At 37.3% G+C, this 22,651-nt stretch overlaps 1 protein-coding gene and 1 pseudogene across 2 annotated transcripts in view; one reads left to right on the top strand and one right to left on the bottom strand.

Annotated features, from left to right (window-relative positions):
- The window catches only part of TAOK1 (TAO kinase 1), a 153,771-nt gene that overhangs the window by 66,338 nt on the left and 64,782 nt on the right, over positions 1-22,651 (bottom strand). The window lies entirely within an intron of this gene.
- Positions 262-1,250, top strand: LOC112933193 (small ribosomal subunit protein uS5-like; annotated as a pseudogene).

The following is a 22,651-nucleotide window of genomic DNA, read 5'->3' as shown; positions in this document are numbered from 1 at the left end:
AAGTAATTTTTAAAATAACAATAAATACATAGTAAAACTTATCAAATTACCCAGGAGCTATTCATTAGAGAGAAAAATAAAGTAGGTTTATCTTTCAGTGATTTAGTTGAGAGAAAAAAATACAGAAATTGTAATAATATTAGACAAAACAAGACTAGTATATATATATATATATATATGTCTTTGCTAAAAATTTTGAAATCTCACTTCTTCTCTCAGAAAACACCAAATGGCAGATGACACTGGTTCTGCAGAAGGGCCCAGAGGCCCCAGAATGGGATTGGGAGGCTGCCTGCAGAGGCTTCAGGAGCGGCATCTGGGCCAAGGCCACGGCACTCTCGGAGGCAAGGCAGAGGACAAGGAGTAGATCTTGTCACCAAGCTGGGCCGCCTGGTCAAGGACATAAAGATCAAGTCCCTGGAGGAGATCTCTTTTCCCTGCCAATCAAGGAATCTGAGATCACTGACTTCTTTTGGGGGGCATCCCTCAAGGATGAGGTTTTGAAAATCATTCCCATGCAAAAGCAGACCCGTGCTGGCCAGCGGATCAGGTTCAAGGCATTTGTTGCCATCAGAGATTACGATGGACATGTTGGTCTGGGTGTCAAGTGCTCCAAGGAGGTAGCCACTGCCATCCATGGGACCATGATCCTGGCCAAGCTTTCCATCATCCCCGGGCAGCAAGGCTCCTAGGGGAACAAGATCAGCAAGCCCTACACTGTCCCGTGCAAGGTGACTGGCCACTGTGGTTCTATGCTGGGGCATCTCATCCCTGCCCCAGAGGCACTGGCATTGTCTCAGCCCCTGTGCCCAAGAAGCTACTGATGATGGCTGGTACTGATGACTGCTACACTTCAGCCAGGGGCTGCACTGCCACCCTGGGGAACTTTGCCAAAGGCTACTTTGATGCGATCTCCAAGACTTACAGCTATCTCACCCCTGATCTCTGGAAAGAGACTCTGTTCACCAAGTTTCCCTATCAAGAATTCACTGACCATCTTCTTTAAATATTTTTTTTTTAATTTTTATTTATTTATGATAGTCACAGAGAGATAGAGAGAGGCAGAGACACAGGCAGAGGGAGAAGCAGGCTCCATGCACCGGGAGCCCGATGTGGGATTCGATCCCGGGTCTCCAGGATCGCGCCCTGGGCCAAAGGCAGGCGCCAAACCGCTGCGCCACCCAGGGATCCCCACTGACCATCTTCTAAAGATCCACACCAGAGTCTCTGTGTAGAGGACCCAGACTCCAGCTGTGACTACCATTTAATTTTATACAAGAAAAGTAAAAGTGAACTAAAGCTTAAAAATAAATAAATAAATTTTGAAATCTCAATGAAATGGACAATTTTCTAGGTAAAAAATTACTAAAACTGACTTAAAGAAAATGTGAGGAAAACAAACAACAGTGGCAGACTGAAAAGAATACTAATCAATTATCGTTCAAAGAGTCGTAAGTGGAAAATAGTTTTACCAGGGGAACTTTCCAGGATATAAGTGGCAAGAAAAGAAAAGTTATCGCATTCATTTTATGAAGGCAGTATAACCCAATAAATTACTAAAAGCTCACAAACAGCACAAAATAGACAACACCAATTTCATTTGAAAATATAGACAAAAGCATTCTACATAAAAATTAAAAGCCAAATACTCAAAGGACATTAAAATAAATTTTCAGGGCAGCCCTGGTGGCCCAGTGGTTTAGCGCCGCCTTCAGCCTGGGGCGTGATCCTGGAGACCTGGGATCGAGTCCCATATCGGGCTCCCTGCATGGGGCCTGCCTCTCTCTCTCCCTATGTCTGCCATGAATAAATAAATAAAATCTTAAAAATAAATAAATTTTCATTTGGATAAAATACACAATCATCACAGAAATGCAAAAGATTTGGATACTAGGAAAACATTTCACCATTTACCACATTTTTTTAAAGATTTTATTTATTTTAGGATGTGAGGGCAGAGAGAGAGAGAGAATGCATGAACACCTGCACACATGTGCATGAGCAGAGGGAAGGGCAGAGGGAGAGAGAGAAGCAGGCTTTCTGCTGAGCAGGGAGCCCAACAAGGTTCGATTCCAGGACTCCAGGACCACAACCTGAGCAGAAGCAGACATTTAATGGATTGAACCACCCAGGCTCCCTCATTTACCACATTTTTATTGAAAGTCAAGAGCTAAATATATATGTCAGTGTTCAGTAAATGCTGAAAACTCAGGAAGGGCCCAACACTAAAGGTACTCAATTACAAGGAAGGTCAAATTCCTAGAAAACCTAAATTAGAAAGGTAATTTCTCAACATGACAAATCATGTCTATTGTAAACAACTGCTAATCAGAATTAACACTGCTACAAAGATATAATTGTTTACCACTCCTGTGGAAATTCTGAAAACAAAGTAATAAAAATATAACAGAAATATGATCATTAACTCTTTGGAATCCCAGAGCCAAGCTCTCACTAAACAGACACACACGAAGAGCTGTAAATATTTAAAATGACTTTGTAAAAGGGTCAAAATCATCTCAAATCACCTGTGGAAGAAATAATCTTCAGTTTAGCCTTGAATGAATTCCCAAAATTAAATGTTCTAAAATTAGATTATGGGAATAGGTATAAATCCTATTTACTAAAAATCACTGAAATGTACACTTAAAGTTGGTGAACTTATGGCATTCAATTCATACCTCAATAAACGTGTTAAAAAATAGCACATATGTTAAGTTACTGTGTTGCTTTAAACAACTTTTTAAGGGAGGTCTGGGTGGCTCAGTCAGTTAAGCTTCCAACTCTTGATTCTGGCTCAGGTCATGATCTCAGGGTGGTGAGCTTGAGCCCTGTGTTGAGTTCTACACAACAAGGCGTGGAGCCTGCTTGGGACTCTATCTCCCTTTCCCTTTGTCCCTCCACACCCCACCTCCCAAGCTCTCTCTTTCTCTCACTCACTCTTATTCTCTCTCAAAATTAAAAAAACAAAAAAACACTGTGTAGTGGGTCCTGGGAACAACTAATGACATTTCAATTTCAATTAGTAGTAGACAGGTTAATGGAAACTTGCACTACTTGTTGTAATCAGTAAAGTGGATCTAGCCACATAAATCCTGCTTGAGTTTTTTTTTTTTTTTTAAGATTTTATTTATTCATTCATGAGAAATACAGAGAGGCAGAGACACAGACATAGGGAGAAGTAGGCTCCTCACAGGGAGCCCAATGCCGGACTCAATCCTCAAAGCCAAAGGCAGACATCCCACAATAAATTTATTTTTCCAAAATGTTCTCTGCTTAGCTGTGAGCCCCTTGATTTTAATCAACAGGTGTTAAGAGCAATATTTTTTCTTTTATAACAGCTTTATTGAGATAGTTTACATTCCATACAAATCACACAATTAATATGTATGATTTCATGGCTTTTAGTACACAGATATATGCAACCATCAGTACAATTTTAGAACATCCATCATCTCAAAAAGAAATCTCCAAATTGTTCATTGAAAAAATGGTTAAAACGGTAAATTTCATGTGTATTTTACAAAAAAAAAATTCTCTATTAAAAAAAAAAAAACATGTCCTTTAGCAATCACCCTCTAATTCCTTTCCCCCCTTCACTTCAGACTTACACAACAACTAATGTCTCTGACCCCTCTAGACATTTACTACCATTCTGGACACTTCATATTAATGGAACCATATAACATGTGGTTATATGGTTTCTGTTTGTTTCTTCCATTCAGCATGCTTTTTAGATTCATGACTCATGATGTTAAGCATCTTTTCATGTGCTTCCTGGCCATCTGCACATCTTCTTTGGAGAAATGTCAATTCAGATCCTTTGCCCCCTTTTTTTTTTATTTAAGATTTTATTTATTTATTCATTGAGAGACAAACAGAGAGAGGCACAGACACAAGCAGAGAGAGAGGCAGCTCCTCACAGGGAGCCTGATGTGGGACTCGATCCCAGAACTCCAGGATCACAACCTGGGCCAAAGGCAGATGCTCAACTACTGAGCCACCCAGGTGCCCCCTTTGCCCATTTTTAAATTGTCTTCTCACTATTGAGTTGTAAGAGTTCTTTATATATTCTAGACAAATACATTATAGGATATGTGATTTAAAAGTATTTTCTCCTATAAGATTGTCTTTCAACATTTAAAACACATTTTTTATTTTGATGAAGTCTAATTTATCTATTTTTTCTTTTGTTGCTCATGTCTTTGTTGTCATCTAAGAATCCTTTTCCAAAACCAAGGTAGGCAGATTTACCCTTATGTTTTCTTAAAAAGTTTTATAGATTTAACAGTTATATTTGTATCTTTAATCTATTTTGAATTTTTATATATGGTATCAGGTAAAGGTCCAATTTTATTGTTTTTTATTAAACAGACACTTAAATTATTTGTTTTGAGAGACAGCATGCAAGCATGAGAGGGAGGAGGGGCAACAGGCAAGGGAGAAAGAATCCCAAGCAGACTGCCGGCTGAGCAGAGCTCTACAGGGAGCTGGACCTCATGACCCTGAGATCATGACTTGAGCCCAAATCATGAGGGGGATACTTAATCAACTGAGACACCCAGGAACCCCCAGATGTAGGGTTTTTTTAAATGTGGTTTCTTTCTTTTACAAGATTTATTTATTTTTGAGAGAGAGCATGAGCAATGGGGAGGGACAGATGGACAGGAAAAGAAAGAATCCCAAGCAGGCTCCCCACTGAGGGTGGAGCCCCACAGAGCTAAATCCCACAACCCCAAGATCATGACCTGAGCTGAAACCAAGAGTTGGCCACCTAACCAACTGAGCCACCCAGCCACCCCACCATATGTACTTTTAATTAGCCTAAGATAAAGCCTGATTTAAAAGTGGGTATATGGGATGCTTGGGTGGCTAGGCGGTTGAGCATCTGTGTTTGGCTCAGGCTGTAATCTCAGAGTCCCCAGATCGAGTCCCACATCAGGCTTCCTGCATGAAGCCTTGCTTCCTCCTCTGCGTCTCTGCCTCTCTCTCTCTCTCTCTGTCTCTCATGAATAAATATTTATTTTTTTTACAGAAAGGCAAATGATCATTTAAAAAAAAAACAAAAGTAGGGCAGCCCCGGTGGCGCAGGGGTTTAGTGCCGCCTGCAGCCCATGGAGGGATCCTGGAGACCCAGGATCGAGTCCCACGTCAGGCTCCCCACATGGAGCCTGCTTCTCCCTCTTCCTGTGTCTCTGCCTCTCTCTCTCTCTCGCTCTCTCATGAGTAAATTAAAAAAAAAAAAAAGTGGGTTTATTAGGAGTGCCCGATATAGGTCCTTGGCCTCTCTCTCACCTTTTTCTCTTTCTCAAAATAAATAAATAAATAAAAGTAGGCGTGCTAAATGCAATGCAATTTTCTGGATTGATTCTAGAAAAAAGAGACAGTGGAAAAACTGGAAAAATCTGAGTATGTAAGTTTGGTGTATCATTTAATGAATGTTGATCTCTTAGTGACAAAACCATGTTACATGGTGATGTACATTAGGGTAACTGAAAATTATAGAGGAAAACTCTTCTATTACTATAAAATCTTCTGTAATGCTATTTTAAAATAGTAAGCTAAGATAGAAAATGATTATAATTTATTAAAACCCAACATATTAGTAATTATTACATTAAAATTAAATGACAAGGGGCACCTGGGTGGCTCAGTGGTTGAGTTTCTGCCTTTGGTTCAGGTCATGATCCCAGGGTCCTGGGATCGAGCCCTGCATTGGGCTCCCTGCAGGGAGGCTGCTTCTTCCTCTACCTATGTCTGTACCTCTCTCTCTGTGTCTCTAATGAATAAACAAATAACATCTTTTAAAAAATTAAATTACAATTAAAATGAGATACCTTGCCTATTACATTAAAAAAAATTTAATGTCTACAATGTTTTTCCCTCCCTTCAGGATCACATGTTGTACTTCCTTATCATGTCTTGTTAGTCTCCTCTACTCTAGAACAATTCCTGAACCTTTTCTCATCTTTCATGACAATGGCATTTTTGACGAATATACAGTAGTATTTTATAAAATGTTACTAAATTTGTGCTTGCCTGGCATTTCTTCAAGATTAGATTCTGGTTATACACCACAAGAGTAATTTTGTCCTTTTCAGGATACCATATCTGTAGGAATACAGTGTCTGTCTGTTCCTCCTTGATGATACTAATTTTCATCACCTACTCAAGGCTTTGTCTGATTTTTTCCAATGTATATAGTTAATAGGTACTGTTTCCTACCTGGTATCTAACAAGTAATCTGTGAAGAGATACTTTTAAACTATGTAAGGATCCTGTTCGTCAAACTTTCTCTCTAGATTTAGCAACCTATGAGAAGGGGATTGTGGCCGGTTCTGGCCACAATCTTCACTATGATGATTACAAAATGCTAATTTTTTCCCCCAACTCTATCATTCCCTTCACATTTAACAGTCAACATCATATTATGAAGAAAAGTCCTCCTTTTTATCCATCGATTCATCATCTGTCCTGGAAATTATAGATTCCTATTTTATTCAATAGGCTATATAAATCCATTGCCATTTTTTATATGGATGTTCATATTCCAGGATTTGTCAGTGTGAGCCCCCTAAATCTGGCTCTAGTGTCCTTTTGACAGCCCCCCCCCCTTTTTTTTGCCTAAAGCACTTTTTAACTTTCTGGCACACGATGTTCTAAGGCTTATCTTTTAATGTTCCCTGTCCCTTAAATAGAATGAGCCATTACTCCAAGGAGCTCTTGTTCCCTTTAGTGAGGAATTCAAAATCTATGTGCTCACCGATTCTGAGGTGTCATTGCAATGACAATTTTGTGGCAGATACAGATAGGAGATATGCATTTTATATATATATATTTATACACACACACACACACACACATATATAGGATTAGGGGAAGAGATACATCCTATTGAATCTCATAGGGTTCTTCCTTACTTTCCTGAATCCATATTTCTTGTTTTATAGTTAGGATCCTGACTCTAAATAACATCAAAATAATTCACTGCTCAGGGCAGCCCCAGTGGCGCAGCGGTTTAGCGCTGTCTGCAGCCTGGGGTGTGATCCTGGAGACCGGGGATCGAGTCCCACATCGGGCTTTCTGCATGGAGCCTGCTTCTCCCTCTGCCTGTGTCTCTGCCTCTCTCTCGCTCTCTCTGAATGAATAAATAAATAAATCTTAAAAAAAAAAAATTCACTGCTCAGTTCTTTAACACATAGTTTCAGAACTGTCACACACATTACAATATGAAACAAATGTATTAAGAGCTGAAGATTTGTCTGCAGTTTCTTTCTCCCAGACTGAAGGTTTATAGTTAAAAAAGTTACTTGTATTAGTTCTATTCTTTCCTCCAATGTGGTTATGTCTGAAATACAGTTGGATGCATTGTTTCTGTTTGCCTAAAAAAAAAAAATATTTTATTTATTTATTCACTGAGAGACAGAGAGGCAGAGGGAGAAGCAGGCTCCATCTGGGGAGCCCGATGTGGGACTCACTCCCAGGACCCCAGGATCACAACCTGAGCCAAAGGCAGATGCTCAACTACTGAGACACCCAGGTGCCCCCCTCCTGTTTGCCTTTGACATGCTCCCTCATATATACTGGTTACATTTTAATTTTTAAACATATTAAATATTTACTACACAAAAGGTATACTCAAACAGATATCATTCCATCCTCTAACTCTTCCATTCCAATCCCCACCACAACTATCATCATTCTGTATCCTGAATCTTTGATTGTATGGGGGCATAAATTATCTAACTTCATCAAACTATACATTTAATATCTGTATATTTACTGTACATAAGTTGAACTCAATAAAATCAGTCAATTTAATATATACCACCAGCACACTGAATGGGCTACATGTCAGGACTTTCTTAGTGTGGTGGTGGTGGTGGTGGTTGTTGGTTGGTTGTTGTTGTTCTTCTTCTTCCAAGATTTTTATTTATTTATTTGAGAGAGAGACAGGGAGAACACAAGCAGTGGGAGGGACAAAGGGAAAGGGACAAGCAGACTCCAGGTAGAGCCTGAAGCACAGCTCGATCCCATAACCCCAAGATCATGAGCTAAAGTCAGACACTAAACAGACTGAGACAGGTATCCTCTCAGTGTGGTTCTTTTATTGAGTCCAATTCTAAGATTCTATGTTTATTTTCCCTTGGTTCTGTATTTCTCCATGGAGAAGGGACAAGCATAAACTCAGACAAAACTATAATACCAAAAATAGGGTTATTTTTGAAATATCAGGTCCCCTCTAGGTCCCTCTTCTCTCATCTTGTGTCCAATCTGGAAATTAAACAAACATGAATAACAACAAACACACACATAGAGCATGTGTACATTAACAAGATTCTTCAAGGATGTATACCTAAATGTTAATAATGCTCTCTTTGGTAGTGAAATTATAGTTCTTATTGTATTTTTATCCTTTTTGTATCCAATTTTCAAATGGGATATGAACCGAAAGTTCAAATTGTTAAGAATTTGAAACATACTTTCTCTAGGGAAATAATATTTTAAATTGTGGTTTTATTGCAAAGATGCCCACTACAAAAATAAAAACAAACAAAAAAACCCTAAATCTGTAATACTGACAAAATATTAAACATCTATATAGCATTTGTTGCTTGAGGGAGGGGGAAGCAAATTTTAATAGGAAGAAGAAATAAAGAATGTGAGTAGAATTCTTCCCTACAGATTAAGAAAAGAATTCTTAGAGGTACTTTATGGCTTTAGAATAATAGTTCATTGGCTCTCTTTGAAAATTACAATCTTTAAGATAATAGACATGTTTCTTTAACTACCAATTTTATCTCCTGGAACCGTTTATTTACGAAGTGTATATTATTTCTCTACAGGAAAAAAAAAAGTCAACAAACACTTCCCTTTTTTCTTTTTTGGAAAAAGTCTATTTCTGAGGTTAAATTTTTTTTTAAAGATTTTCTTTATTTATTCATGAGACACAGAGAGAGAGAGAGAGAGAAAGAGAGAAAGAGAGAGAGAGAGAGAGAGGCAGAGACACAGGCAGAGGGAGAAGCAGGCTCCATGCAGGGAGCCTGATGCGGGACTCGATCCCGGAACCATGGGATCACATCCTGAGCCAAAGGCAGACGCTCAATCGCTGAGCCACCCAGGCGTCCCTAATTCTTTTTTAACTTAGAAATAATTACAGACTTACAGAAGTGTTGGAAAAATATTACAATTACCATACCCTTCACCCTGCTTCCTCTAATGTTAATATCTACATAATACAGTGCCGTTATCAAAACTAACAAATTAACACTGGTAATATTATTAACCATTAACTAAACTAAGGCCTTATTTTAAGTTCACCAATTTTTCCACTAATAAGCTTTTTTATTGTTGTTCCAAGATCCTACATTGCTTGGTTATCATGTTGTTTTAATTTCCTCCAGCCTGTGGCAATCCCTTAAACCTTTCTCTTTCGTAATGCTGACACTTCTGAAGAGTACTGGTTATTTTGTATAATGTTACCCAATCTGAGTATATTTCCTCATGATTTAAGCTTATGCATTTTAAAAATAAGAACAACACAAATATAATGTAACCTCAGTTTCATGTCAGAGGGAGAGTATGTGATGTGGACACTGGTGATTTAATCATGAACACTTGGTTAAGGTAGTCTGCCAGATTTCTCCATTGATTTTCCCATTTTAATTAATAAATATCTCTGGGGCCATATTAGACATTATGCATATATCCTCTTCCTCCTCAGAATTTAACCCACTAATTTTATCATCAATCAGTGGATCTTGGTTGCAACAATTACTTCTCTTAGTTGTTCTACATTTAATAAAAGGAATTTGTATTTGCATATATATATACATGCATATATATACACATATATATACACATATATATCTGTGGCATGTGAGAGAGAAATAGGATCCTACTAATATCTTCACAATTCCAATCAAACAACATAGTGTTATTATCCAGCCTTCCCCCTTTCCTTATTTGTAACTTCTTTCTTGAATAGTAAGAAAACTGGTTCTCCTTATCTATAATACATTTACTTACTTATTCAAATCTACTATATAGTTTCAGAACGGCCAAACCATATCCCTGTGAGAAACTGAGTAACTACAGTTCCTTTTGTGTTTAGCCTTATTCAGCCAAAATAATGTTTCAAAAATCATTTGAGATTAGCTCTTTTCTCCCTCATCCACTTCTGTGTGTTTATGTTATTTCTTTACAATACAGTTAGGTTCACATGTTATAGTTGCAACCATTTATATTTCCCCATCATAGTTTTTTAAAAATTATTATTAACATTAAAGAACACTTAATAAACTGGTAAAATTCACTCTTTATGGCATGCATACTGAAGTAGATTGCAATTTTGGCAATTATGAATAAAACTACCATTAATTATTCATATGTAGTTTTTTGTGTGAACTTGAGTTTTCATTTCTCTTGGATTAACATTTAGGAGTGGGAATGCTGGGTCATATGATAATAGTATGTTTAACTTTATTTAAAAACTGCCAGACTGGGGTGCCTGGGTGGCTCAGTGGTTGAGTGCCTGCCTTTGGCTCAATTCATGATCCTCGGGTCCTGAGGTTAATTAAGTTCTATGACAGGCTCCCCGGAGGGAGCCTGCTTCTGCCTAGGTCTCTGCCTCTGTCTCTCTCAAGAATGAATAAATAAAATCTTAAAAACAACAACTGCCAAACCATTTTCCACAGTAGCAAGACCATTTTACACTCCTACCAGCAATTAATGAGATTTCCAATTGCTCCACATAGTCACCAGTACTTGGCACTGCCTATATTTCTTTGAGCTCATCTTTCTTTTTTTTTTTTTTTTTTTGTTAAGATTTTACTTATGAGAGACACAGAAAGAGAGAGAGAGGCAGAGACACAGGCAGAGGGAGAAGCAGGCTCCATGCAGGGAGCCCGATGCGGGATTCGATCCAGGGTCTCCAGGATCACATCCTGGGCCGAAGGCAGGCATAAAACGGCTGAGCCACCCAGGGATCCCCTCATCTTTATTTATTTATTTATTTATCTATCTATCTATCTATCTATCTATCTATCTATCTATCTATCTGCCTATCTATTTATTTATTTATTTTTTCCTCATCTTTATTTCTAAGTCATTTTAATAGGCATACAGTGGTATCTTATTGGTCTTAAATTTGCTTTTTCCTAAAAACTAATGATTAAGACCAAACTTATTGGTCTTAAATTTGCTTTTTCCTAAAAACTAATGATGTTGAGCATCTTTGTATGTTTATTAATCATCTATATTTTGGGAAGATCTGTTTAGACCTTTCGCTCAATTTTTATTAGGTTATTTTCTTAATGTTGAGCTGTGAGAGTTCTTAATTTTTTTAATTTATTTTTATTTTATAGAGAGAATGCATGCAAGCAGAGGGAGGGGAAGAGGGAGAGAGAATCTTCAGACTCCCTTCTGGATGTGGAGCCCAACTCAAGGCTCAATCTCTAGACCCTGAGATACATGACCTCAGTCAAAATTAAAAGTCAGACACGACTGACTGAACCATTCAGGTGCCCTGAGAGTTCTTTATGTGTTCTGGATACAAATCCTTTGTCAGATATGTGACTTGAAAATATTTTCTGCCTATCTGTGGCTTTCCTTTTCATCTCTTAACAGTATCTTTAAGAAAACAAAAGTTTTAAATTTTGATACAGTTCAACTTATAAATTTTGTCTTTTATGGGTAATATAATGTCTCTGTTGTTAAAGATTTTTTACTTACGTTTTAGTCTAGAAACTTTATAGTAGGCTTTATATTTAGCAGGATGATCCATTTTGCACTCATTTTTATAGAAGGTATGAATCAAAGTTTATCTTTATTTTTTAAAAAGATTTTAAAGTAATCTCTACACCCAATGTGGGGCTCAAACTACAAGTCCCAAATCAAGAGTTGTATGTTGCACCAACTGAGGCAGCCAGGCATTCTTCAAAGTTTATTTTTATGCATATGGATGTCTAGTTGCTCTGACACCATTTGTTGAAAAGACTATCCTTTCTTCATTGATTTGTCTTTGTACCTTTGCCAGGAATCTGTTAACTATAGTTGTATGTATATAGTATGTATAGTTGTCTATGTCTGGACTCTGTTCTGTCTGATTGGTTTATATATTTATCCTTTTAACAATATACTATCTTGATTACTGTAGGTTTTTGAAATCAGATGATGTGAGTTTTTGACCTTGTTTTCTTTTTCAAAGTTGCTTTGGCTAGTTACTTCACTTTCCCTAAAATTTTTAGAATTTTTTTTAAAGATTTATTTATTTATGAAAGACACAGACAAAGAGGCAGACACACTGGCAGAGGGAGAAGCAGGCTCCACAGAGGGAGCCCAGTGTGGGACTAGATCCCAGAACGCTGGAATCACACCCTGAGCCAAAGGCAGACACTTAAACGCTGAGCCACCCAGGCGTCCCTCAAATATGCTTGTTAGTATCTATTTTAGAAGGCTGCTGAGATTTTGACTGGGATTGCATTGAATCTATACATCAATTTGGACATAAGTGACAGTATAACATTAATCTTCCAATCCATCAACACAGTATATCTCTTCAATTTATTTAGGTCTCCTTTGATTTTTTTCAATGTTTTATGGTCTTCAGAATACAAATCTTACACATTTTTTGTTGGATTTAAGCTCAAGTATTTCATTCTGTAGTTACTATAAGCAGTACTTTTAGCATAAAACAAATTTTACTCGTTCACTGCTGACATACAGAAATAAAATGAAGTTTTGTATATTGAGCTTGTATCTTGCAACTTTGCTATACTCATCTATTAGTTCTTGGAGTCCTTTTGTAAACTGGGAATTTCCAAAGTAAACTATCATGTTGTATGTAACATGGTAAATATGTGGATAAATTTTTAAATACTTTTTTCTCTTAGATTCTTTAAAATACATGATTGTTTAAAGAAAAAATTATAACACTGAATTCTTTATTTATAATGTATGCTGATGTGGGACACTGGCTTGCTCACTTGTTGGAGCCTGCATCTCCTGATCTCAATGTTGTGAGTTCAAGCACCACATTGGATATAGAAATTACTTAAAAATAAAAAAATAATTTAAAAAATCTAGTGTGTGCAGATGTAATACATTAGACAAGAATAGCATAAATAATATAGACATTTTTATTGGAGTAATTAATATATAACAAATGAACTGAAAAGAGGATGGGATACTCCTCTCATAGAGTATAAGTCAGATGATAACAGTTAGAAAAGGTTTTTTTTAAGTGTTTATAGAGGGGCACCTGGGTGCTTTGGTCAGTAAACATTTTCTTCAGCTCAGGTCATGATCCAGGGTCCTGGGATGGAGCCCCACATCGAGCTGCCTGCTCAGTGGGGAGTCTGCTTCTCCCTCTGCCCTTCCCTCTGCCCTTCCCTCTGCTCATGCTCTCTCTTTCTCTCAAGTAAATAAAATCTTTTTTTAAAAAGGTGCTTATATATATATATATATACATATATATGTATGTATATATACACATAACAAAATACTTAAGTGATAAGAGCAAAATACTACATATCATCCATTCTCACTGCCTGAGAATAAAGATAAAGCCAAAATTGGCTATAGGCCTCAAGACAAACTGGATGTTGTAGAGAGCAAAAAAGAGGAGGAAAAAGAAAATATATACAACTAATCATTCTGTTTCAAACCATAAAACTCTGAAGATCCGTTCGGAAGCGATTTTAATGAACCAGTTAGAATGATCTGAAATCACCATCAATTAATTATATGTAAATTGCTTTTCTAGATCTTCTTTGTATATTTTTCTCATTTTTTTTAAAGATTTATCTACTGACTTGAGAGAAAGAGAGAGAGAATGGAGGAAGGGTAGAGGGAGAGACAGAATCTCAAGTAGACTCCCTGCTTAAACATAGAGCCCAGTACACGGCTCAATCTCATGACTCTGAGATCATGACTTGAGCCAAAATCTAGAGTTGGATGCCCAACTGACTGAGCCACTTAGGCTCCCCATACCTTTTTTTTTTTTTTAATTAACATTGAACAATTTGCTGTAACCACTGAAAATATAAACTCACCAAGCCCCTAAAAGAATACAGATTAGTAAAATCTTATACTAGAAAAAAGAGGTAAACATTACAACTCATTCTTTAAAATGAAGAAAAATAACTTTAAAAAAATGAATTTGCCAGGATCATACATGATCTGTCATATTTGTTAGCAAGCTACCTATCTCCCAAGCCAGTGCTCTGTAACCCATCTACTGACATACTGGTTCTACTTATGGTATTGGAAACTAAAAGGGAAATTTTTATCTTCCTGGCAATCTAGAGATAGTAGTCCTTTTGGACAGCTAATTCTTTTGGTTTGCTTTCAAATACTTATGATACCAGCCCTTGCTTGATTAGCTTGCCTGATGAGATAGCCAGCATACCTGGTTCAACTGGAGTATTTTTAAACTTTAGGTGATCCTTATTGCCAACTAATGAAAATTCAGAAATGTTATGAAAACTATTTGCAGTCATCTAAAAAAATTAGGTAAGAAGGTCCTTCCTCTATATACTCTATAGACAGATAATAGACATTAAAAGCCCTGTCATGGGGTAGGGATGAGAGAAACAAAAACCAAAAGCATTCACTCATGTGTGCACTCTCACACACACAACACATACTCATAGGTTTGATACCATGAAATACAAAAGTTAGTGACCTAAAAATGGGATTATGGCAAAAAGATTCAATTCTGGGCTACATTCAAACTTTGCTCATCTAGCTGGCACATGTTTCCCAGACATCAAAACAATTAACAAAAAACGCCTGCTTTGAGCAGTTGCCCTTGATTCCTTGATGCTTTCACATGCAATGGTTGCTGATGGGTGATTTCAACCTGAATCTAGGTTTCCTGACTTCCTAAAACAGCATTTATCTTGTTTCCCTCATTCATTTGGTTATGAAAATATGTCAAACATACAGTAAAACTGGATTCGTTCAGTGAACTTTTGTTATGTCTCACTAGGTCAGAAGTCAGCCAACTTTTTCTATCGTGAGATACTAAGTATTTTAGGCTTTGTGGGCCAAGTACATATTATCTTTCTTTTTCTGTTGCATTTTCTTCCTTTTTTTTTTTCCTAATTGTAAAAACCATTTTTTAAGATTTTATTTTTAAGTAATCTCTACACCCAACACGGGGTTCAAACTTACAACCCCAAGATCAAGAGTCACATATTCTGCTGACTGAGGCAGCCAGGAGCCCCTGTAAAAACCATTCTTAATTTGGAAGTTGAGCAAAAGTAGTTCACATGCTGGATTTGGCCCCACGGGCTGTAATTTCCCAGGCCCACCTATAGATAAATCTTTGGGCAATATTTTGCCGCATTTGCTTTGAAACTTTCTAAAGTACATATTATCATCACATTGTCATCACTTATTATTGCAGAGGATTTGAGAATACACATTCTCACCCTTGGTTCCAAAATGCTTCTTCATATATTTTTTCTAATAACAAAAACATTCTTTTTTAAGATTTTATTTATTCATGAGAGAGAGAGAGAGAGAGAGAGGCAGAAACACAGGCAGAGGGAGAAGCAGGCTCCATGCAGGGAGCCCGACGTAGGACTGGATCCCGGGTCTGTCTCCAGGGTCATGCCCTGGGCTGAAGGCAGCGCGAAACCGCTGAGCCACCTGGGCTGCCCAAACATTCTCTTAAATAACCACAGTACTTACCAAATTTAGGAAATTCAGCATTGATATACTATTATCTAGTACACATATAGTCCATATTCAAATTTCATCAATTATCTTAGAAAATTTATAGAAAATTTCTTCCAATCAGAATCCCACATTGTGTTTAACTGGGTCTCTTATAAGCCAGCTCCTGACATCTAGCTCAGACCAATTTGCTTTTGCTGCTCCTTTGAGATCCTTCCTATGGGACTATGAAACTTTCTTTCCCAGCCACAGATCTTTAAAATATTCCAGGTGGGTAGGACAACTCCAGAAACTACTACATAAGGAAGTCTAAGCACTAGGGAATACATACACAATAATATATAATATAATATATATAATATAATAATAATAGGGAATACATACACAATAATTCTCTTCCATGAGGTACTACCATGTGCACCCTCTTATCAGAAAACAAGTTCTCTTATTCTATCAATTTAAACTTTAGTTCAAAAATGTGTATTCATGGAGTACCTGGCTGGCTCAGTTGATAGGCATACAACTCTTGATCTCAGGGTTATGAGTTCAAGTCCCACACTGGGCGCAGAACTTATTTAATAAAAAAAGAAAAAATGTGTATTCACCTTTCTACCCTCACTGACACTATCTAAACTCTCAGTCTCTCGGGGTACCTGGGTGGCTCAGTGGTTGCGCATCTGCCTTTGGCTTGGGTTGTGATCCCAGGTTCCTGGGACGGAGTCTCACATTGGGCTCACCACAGAGAGCCTGCTTCTCCCTCTGCCTGTGTCGCTGCCTCTCTCTGTGTGTCTCTCATGAATGAATGAATAAATAAATCTTCAACTCTCAGTATCTCTTTTTTTTTAAGATTTATTTATTTATTTGAGACAGAGAGGATGTGTGCATATGCACATGGAAGGGCAAAGGGAGAGGGAGGAGAGAAACAGACTCCCCGCTGAACACAGAGCCCCACAATGGGGTTGATCCCAGTTCCTGAGATCACAACTTGAGCCAAAATTAAGTCAGACACTTAACCAACTGAGCCAGCCACTCAGGTACCCCAAGCCCTCAGTATTTCTTTCCTAAATTATCACAAAAGCTTCAAAATCAGCATCCTTTCTTTGATCTTTGACAATGCCAATTTTTCCTCCACATTACTACAAGAATAAACTTTCTATATTATGAATGGGAATATAATATCTCTCCTGCACTTCAGTAGGTTCCCTAAAGTCTTTAGAATAAAGCCTACATTTGTTAGTATGGTGTATGGTGCTGTCTTCAAGAGTCTTCGCTTGTCTTTCCTTTTTACCTTTCTCTGATACATTCTTAGTCCCCATTACAACCTGATTTTTTCTGTTGTTTTTTTACAAGCTTGATTTTATTATTTTTTTTTTTTAATTTTTATTTATTTATGATAGTCACAGAGAGATAGAGAGAGAGGCAGAGACACAGGCAGAGGGAGAAGCAGGCTCCACGCACCGGGAGCCCGACGTGGGATTCGATCCCGGGTCTCCGGGATCGCGCCCTGGGCCAAAGGCAGGCACCAAACCACTGCGCCACCCAGGGATCCCTACAAGCTTGATTTTAAAACCTACCTGCTCCAGTCACTTTAAAGACTAATGACAAGTTATAGATTTGGGGTAATACAATTTTATAGATTTAAAATTTTTAAATTACTGATATTTTGCTAATATGTTATTTAACTCAGGCCCTTTAATGCAAGGAAAAGGATCATAACATCACTATCTCCACTTAACATATCAGATGGGAAGGTCTAAAGAAGAGAGAAAATCTAAAGAAATTTTTACTTTCATTACTAACAATGAAATACCAATTGCTCCAAAAACACATATATTTACAGAATGATATATGAAAACTCCATGCAAATACAAATATATCACACATTAACCTAGAAAATCTTACTACTAATACTTGCCCAAAACAACTATAAAAGCAGGCAATATATGTAAAACAACCGCATGAAACTACTGAAGAGCAACAAATGCAGGGAAGGCTTGAGACACTAGAATGCTTGAGAGAGACCAGAACGCTTGAGAGAAGACAACCTACAAAGTGAGCTATAAATTTTCTCCAGCTTCATCCCTGAATTTGTGGTACAGAAAAATAGAGTCCAAGGAGAAAGCCAGGCTAAGGAGACAAAAGCCAGAAAGAGGAGTTTCCAAAACAGACTTACAGCGTATCATCTCAAAAAAGGGAGCTGAAAAGCAACAGCTCAAAAATCTACAGGGGCTCCTGGGTGGCTCAATTGTTTGAAAACCTGACTCTTGGTTTCGGCTCAGATTGTAATCCCCCTGTTGTGAGACTGAGCCCCATGTCAGGGCTCCCTGCTTAGCGGAGAGCTCTGCTTCTCCCTCTCCTTCTGCCCATCTTCCCATCCTGCTCTCTCTCTCAAATAAATAAATAAAATCTTAAAAAAAAAACAAAACCCTACACAATCCTAAACTTGCCTACCTGCCTCACTTGTTTCTTCCCATAGAAACCACAATAAGTGCTCTTGTCCATGTTTTTCCCTTGCTTCCTCTGCCTCCTCACTGACACCAGTGCTTCTGCAGACGCCCCCCTCTGGCCTGGCATGCCCTTTTCTCTTGGACCTATTGAGTATAACAAACCATCTTTCCTGTAATCACCTGATCTTGATACCTGATCTGTTGGTGTCCCCATACCTGAATAAAACCTAAATTTAAAACAATAATAACAAACTCTTGATTAATTCAAAAGATGGCAAGAACAGGGCTGCCTGGCTGGCTCAGTTGGTAAAACATGAGACTCATGATCTCAGGGTGGTGAGTTCAAGACCCACATTGGGTATAGAGCTCACTAAAAAACAGAAATCAAATACAAAAAAGACCTATGCCCAACTATAAGCAGTAATTGCATAAAATATAAATAAACAAAAAACCTCCATTAAAACAAATGAAAAAGAAAAAGTTCCTTACTTTGTTGTTGGCAGCAATTTTCTAGATAGGATCCCAAAGCACAAGAAACAAAGGCAAAAATATGGGCAGCCCCAGTGGCGCAGCAGTTTAGCACCGCCTGCAGTCCGGGGCGTGATCCTGGGGACCTGGGATTGAGTCCCACATTGGGCTCCCCGCATGGAGCCTGCTTCTCCTTCTGCCTGTGTTTCTGCCAATCTCTCTCTGTGTCTCTATGAATAAATAAAATCTTAAAAAAAAAAGGCAAAAATAAGTGGGCTAAGTTAAATTAAAAAGACACAAACAGCAAAACAAAATGAAAAGGCAATCGATGGAATGGAAGAAAACATTTGCAAATCACATATCTGATAAAGGAGTTAATATCTAAAATGTTTAACAAGTTCACAAAACTAAGCAACTTGGATGAAACTTGAGTGCACTATGCTAAGTTAAATAAGACAGAAAAAGGCAAATACAGGGCACCTGGCTGGATCAGTCAGATGAACACAGGACTCTTAATCTCAGGGTCATGAGTTGGGAGCCTCATGTTGGATGCAAACTGCTTAAATAAATAAACTTAAAAAGAAAAAGACAAATACTGTATATTTAGAATCTAAAGAAGCTGCACTCAAAGAAACTAGAATAATGGTTACCAGGGGTTGAGAGGTGGGAGGAAATGGGCAGATATTGGTCAAAAGGTATAAATTTCCAGTTTTAAGATTAACAAGTTCTGGGAATTTAATGTATAGCATGGTGATTACAGCTAATAATACTATATTAGATCCTTGAAAGTTGCTAAGAGAGTAGATCTTAAATGTTTTCAATACAAAAAGGAAATGATAATTATGTGACAGGAAGGAGGTGTTACCTAATGATATAGTGGTTATCATTTTGCAATATATAAATATATCAAATCAACACACTGTACAGCTTAAACTTACACAATTTTATATATTAATCACATCACAATAAACGTGAAAAAATTTGGGGGGGTGAAGACAACAAAGATGAGAAATATTTTATATTTTTAATTTATGTTTTGGGGGGCAGAGGAAGAGGGGAAGAGAATCTTAAGCAAGCTCTACACCAAATGTGGAGCCCCACGCAAGGGCTCAATCTTGTAACCCGGAGATCACGACCTGAGCCAAAATCAAGAGTTCGATGCTTAACCAAGTAAGCCAACCAGGTGCTCCAAGAAACACTTTAAATGTAAGGTTCCAGAAACAGTAAGTGAAAAAGGATGGAAAAAGAACTACCAGGCAAGCACTTGCCAGAGAAAGATGTGTGATTAACATCAAAGTAGATTTCAAAGCAAGAAATACTATGAAAAGTAAAGACTGAAATTTTGTAATGATGATGGGACAATTCAACAAGAAGACACGATAATCTGAAATTTGTATATTCCTAATAAATCAGGTTAGAAATGCATGAAGAGACAGCTAAAAAGAAAAAAAAAACAGATAAATCCACAATCAGTAGAGATTTTAAAATACATTTTTGAGTTGCTAATAGAACATGCACATCAAAAACAAATAATTCAGAAAGGATGCAAAAGAGCTCAAGACTATAATCAATGTATGTTACCTACTCGACATGCATAGATCATTACACCCAACAAAGTACAGAATATATGTAATTTTCCAGTGCTGGGACAAAATATTCACAAAATACATAAAATTGATAACTATCTAAGATATACAAAAGAACTCACACAACTCAAAAAGAAAACAACCAAAATTTTAAAAACTGGGATAAAACATTTCAACACACACCTCCCAAAGATATGTGAATGGCCATTAAGTCTATGAAAAAGTACTCTATATCACCAATCATCAAGGAAATGTATGTTAAAACCTTACCGAAATACTGTAACACACCCACCAGAATGACTCAAATTAAAGACTCAACACTTAATGTTAGCAGAATATGAGGCAAATGGAATTCTCATATACTGTTGATGCAAGTGTAAAATTTTTACTTAATGAAGAAGTCTGGTAATTGGTCATAAAACTAAACATATATACCTGCCTATTATCTGACAATTCCACCCTAGATATTTAAGAGGAATGAAAAACTGAGTCCACAAAAAGACTTATAAATCAAAAGACTTTTAAGTCATATAAGGTTATAAAAGACAAAGATTATTATTATATACTAATAAAAGTTCAATACAGCAAGAAGATATAACAATTATAAGCATTTTATAATACCTAATAACAGGTCATTAAAATATATGAAGCAAAAATTGACAGAATTGAAGAGATATTAACAGTTCTTCAATGATAGTTGGAGACTTTAATACCCCACTCATAAAAGAGGAGAGAACAACCAGACAGAAGCAAAGAAAGAGAACACAATAAACCAACTAGATTGAATATACATATACAGAACACTCTACCCAACAAGAAAATACACATTCTTCTCAAGGGCACACAGGACATGTTCCAGGAAAGACCATATATTAAGCCAAAAATCAAGTCTCAATAAATTTAAAAAGACAGATATACAAATTCTCTGATCTCAATGGGATGAAGTTAGAAATTACAAAAAAGGAAAACTAAGAATGCCTGGGTAGCTCAGCTGGTTAAGCACCTGACTCTTGCTTTTGGCTCAGGTCATAATCTCAGGGTTGTAAGATTGAGCCCCACATTTCTCTCTCCCTCCCCATTTTCATTTAAAAAAAAAAAAAAAGGAAAACTACAAAATTCACAAAGTTGTGGAAATTAAACAACCTACTTCTCAAGAACCAATGGATCAAAAAAGAAATCACAAAGGAAATTAGAAATACCTAGTTGAATGAAAACAAAAATACAATATACCAAAACTTATGGGGTCAAGTAAAAGAAGCGCTCAGGAGGAAATTTATAGCTATGGACCCACGAAAAAAAGATTCTCAAATCAGCAACCTAACTTTACAATTTAAGGAACTAGAAAAAGAACAAACTAAACCCAAATTTAACAGAAGGAAGGAAGATTAAAGCAGAGATAAAATAGAATAGAAAAACAGGGAAAAAAAAAATCAATGAAATCAAAAGTTGGTTCTTCAAAAAAATCAACAAAACTGACAAACCTTTAACTAGATGGCCTAAGGAAAAAAGATTACTAAACTCAGAAATTAACAAGGGCACAATACTATTGACTCTAAAATAAAAAGGATTTTAAGAGAGTACTATGAACCACTATATGCCAATTAATTAGATGAAAAGGGCAAATTCTGAAAAATATAAAACCTATCAAGACTAAATTAGCCATGAAGAAATAGAAAGTCTGAATAGTATCACTATAAGTAGTAAACAGATTGAATCAGTAATCAAAAGTTTCCCAATAAAGCAAAGCCCTGGACCCAACAGGCTCTTAAAATTCAACAATAAGAAAATATACAAACTGATTTTTTTTTTTTTAAAGAAAATTTTTTGAATTTTAAGTGGCTTCACATCCAATGAGAGGCTTGAACTCACAACCCTGAGATCAAGAGTCACATGCTCTGGGCAGCCCCAGTGGCACAGCGGTTTAGTGCTGCCTGCAGCCCAGGGCATGATCTGGAGACCCTGGATCGAGTCCCACATCAGGCTCTCTGCATGGAGCCTGCTTCTCCCTCTGCCTGTGTCTCTGCCTCTCTCTCTCTCTCTGCATCTCTATGAATAAATAAATAAAATCTTAAAAAAAAAAAAAAAAAAAGATTCACATGCTCTACCTACTGGGCCAGCAAGGTGCCCCCACACAACCTGATTTAAAAATGGGCCTAACAGGGATGCCTGGGTGGCTCAGCAGTTTGGCACCTGCCTTCGGCCCAGGGAGTGATTCTGGGGTCCTGGGATCAAGTCCCACATCGGGCTCCCTGCATGGAGCCTTCTTCTCCCTCTGCCTGTATCTCTGCCCCGCTCTCTCTCTGTCTCTCCTGAATAAATAGATAAAATCTTAAAAAAAAAAAATGGCCTAACACCCTGACACCCTACCAAGGAAAACATACAGATGGGAAATTAGATATATAAAGATGGTTCACATCATGATTATCAGGGGAAATATAAATTAAAACAATTAGATACAATACTAGA

The sequence above is a fragment of the Vulpes vulpes genome, chromosome 2 (assembly GCF_048418805.1).
Source record: "Vulpes vulpes isolate BD-2025 chromosome 2, VulVul3, whole genome shotgun sequence".
In the NCBI taxonomy this organism is placed as follows: Eukaryota; Metazoa; Chordata; class Mammalia; order Carnivora; family Canidae; genus Vulpes; species Vulpes vulpes.
Note: the sequence above shows the minus strand (reverse complement) of the source record. Positions and strands in the feature narration are given on the sequence as shown.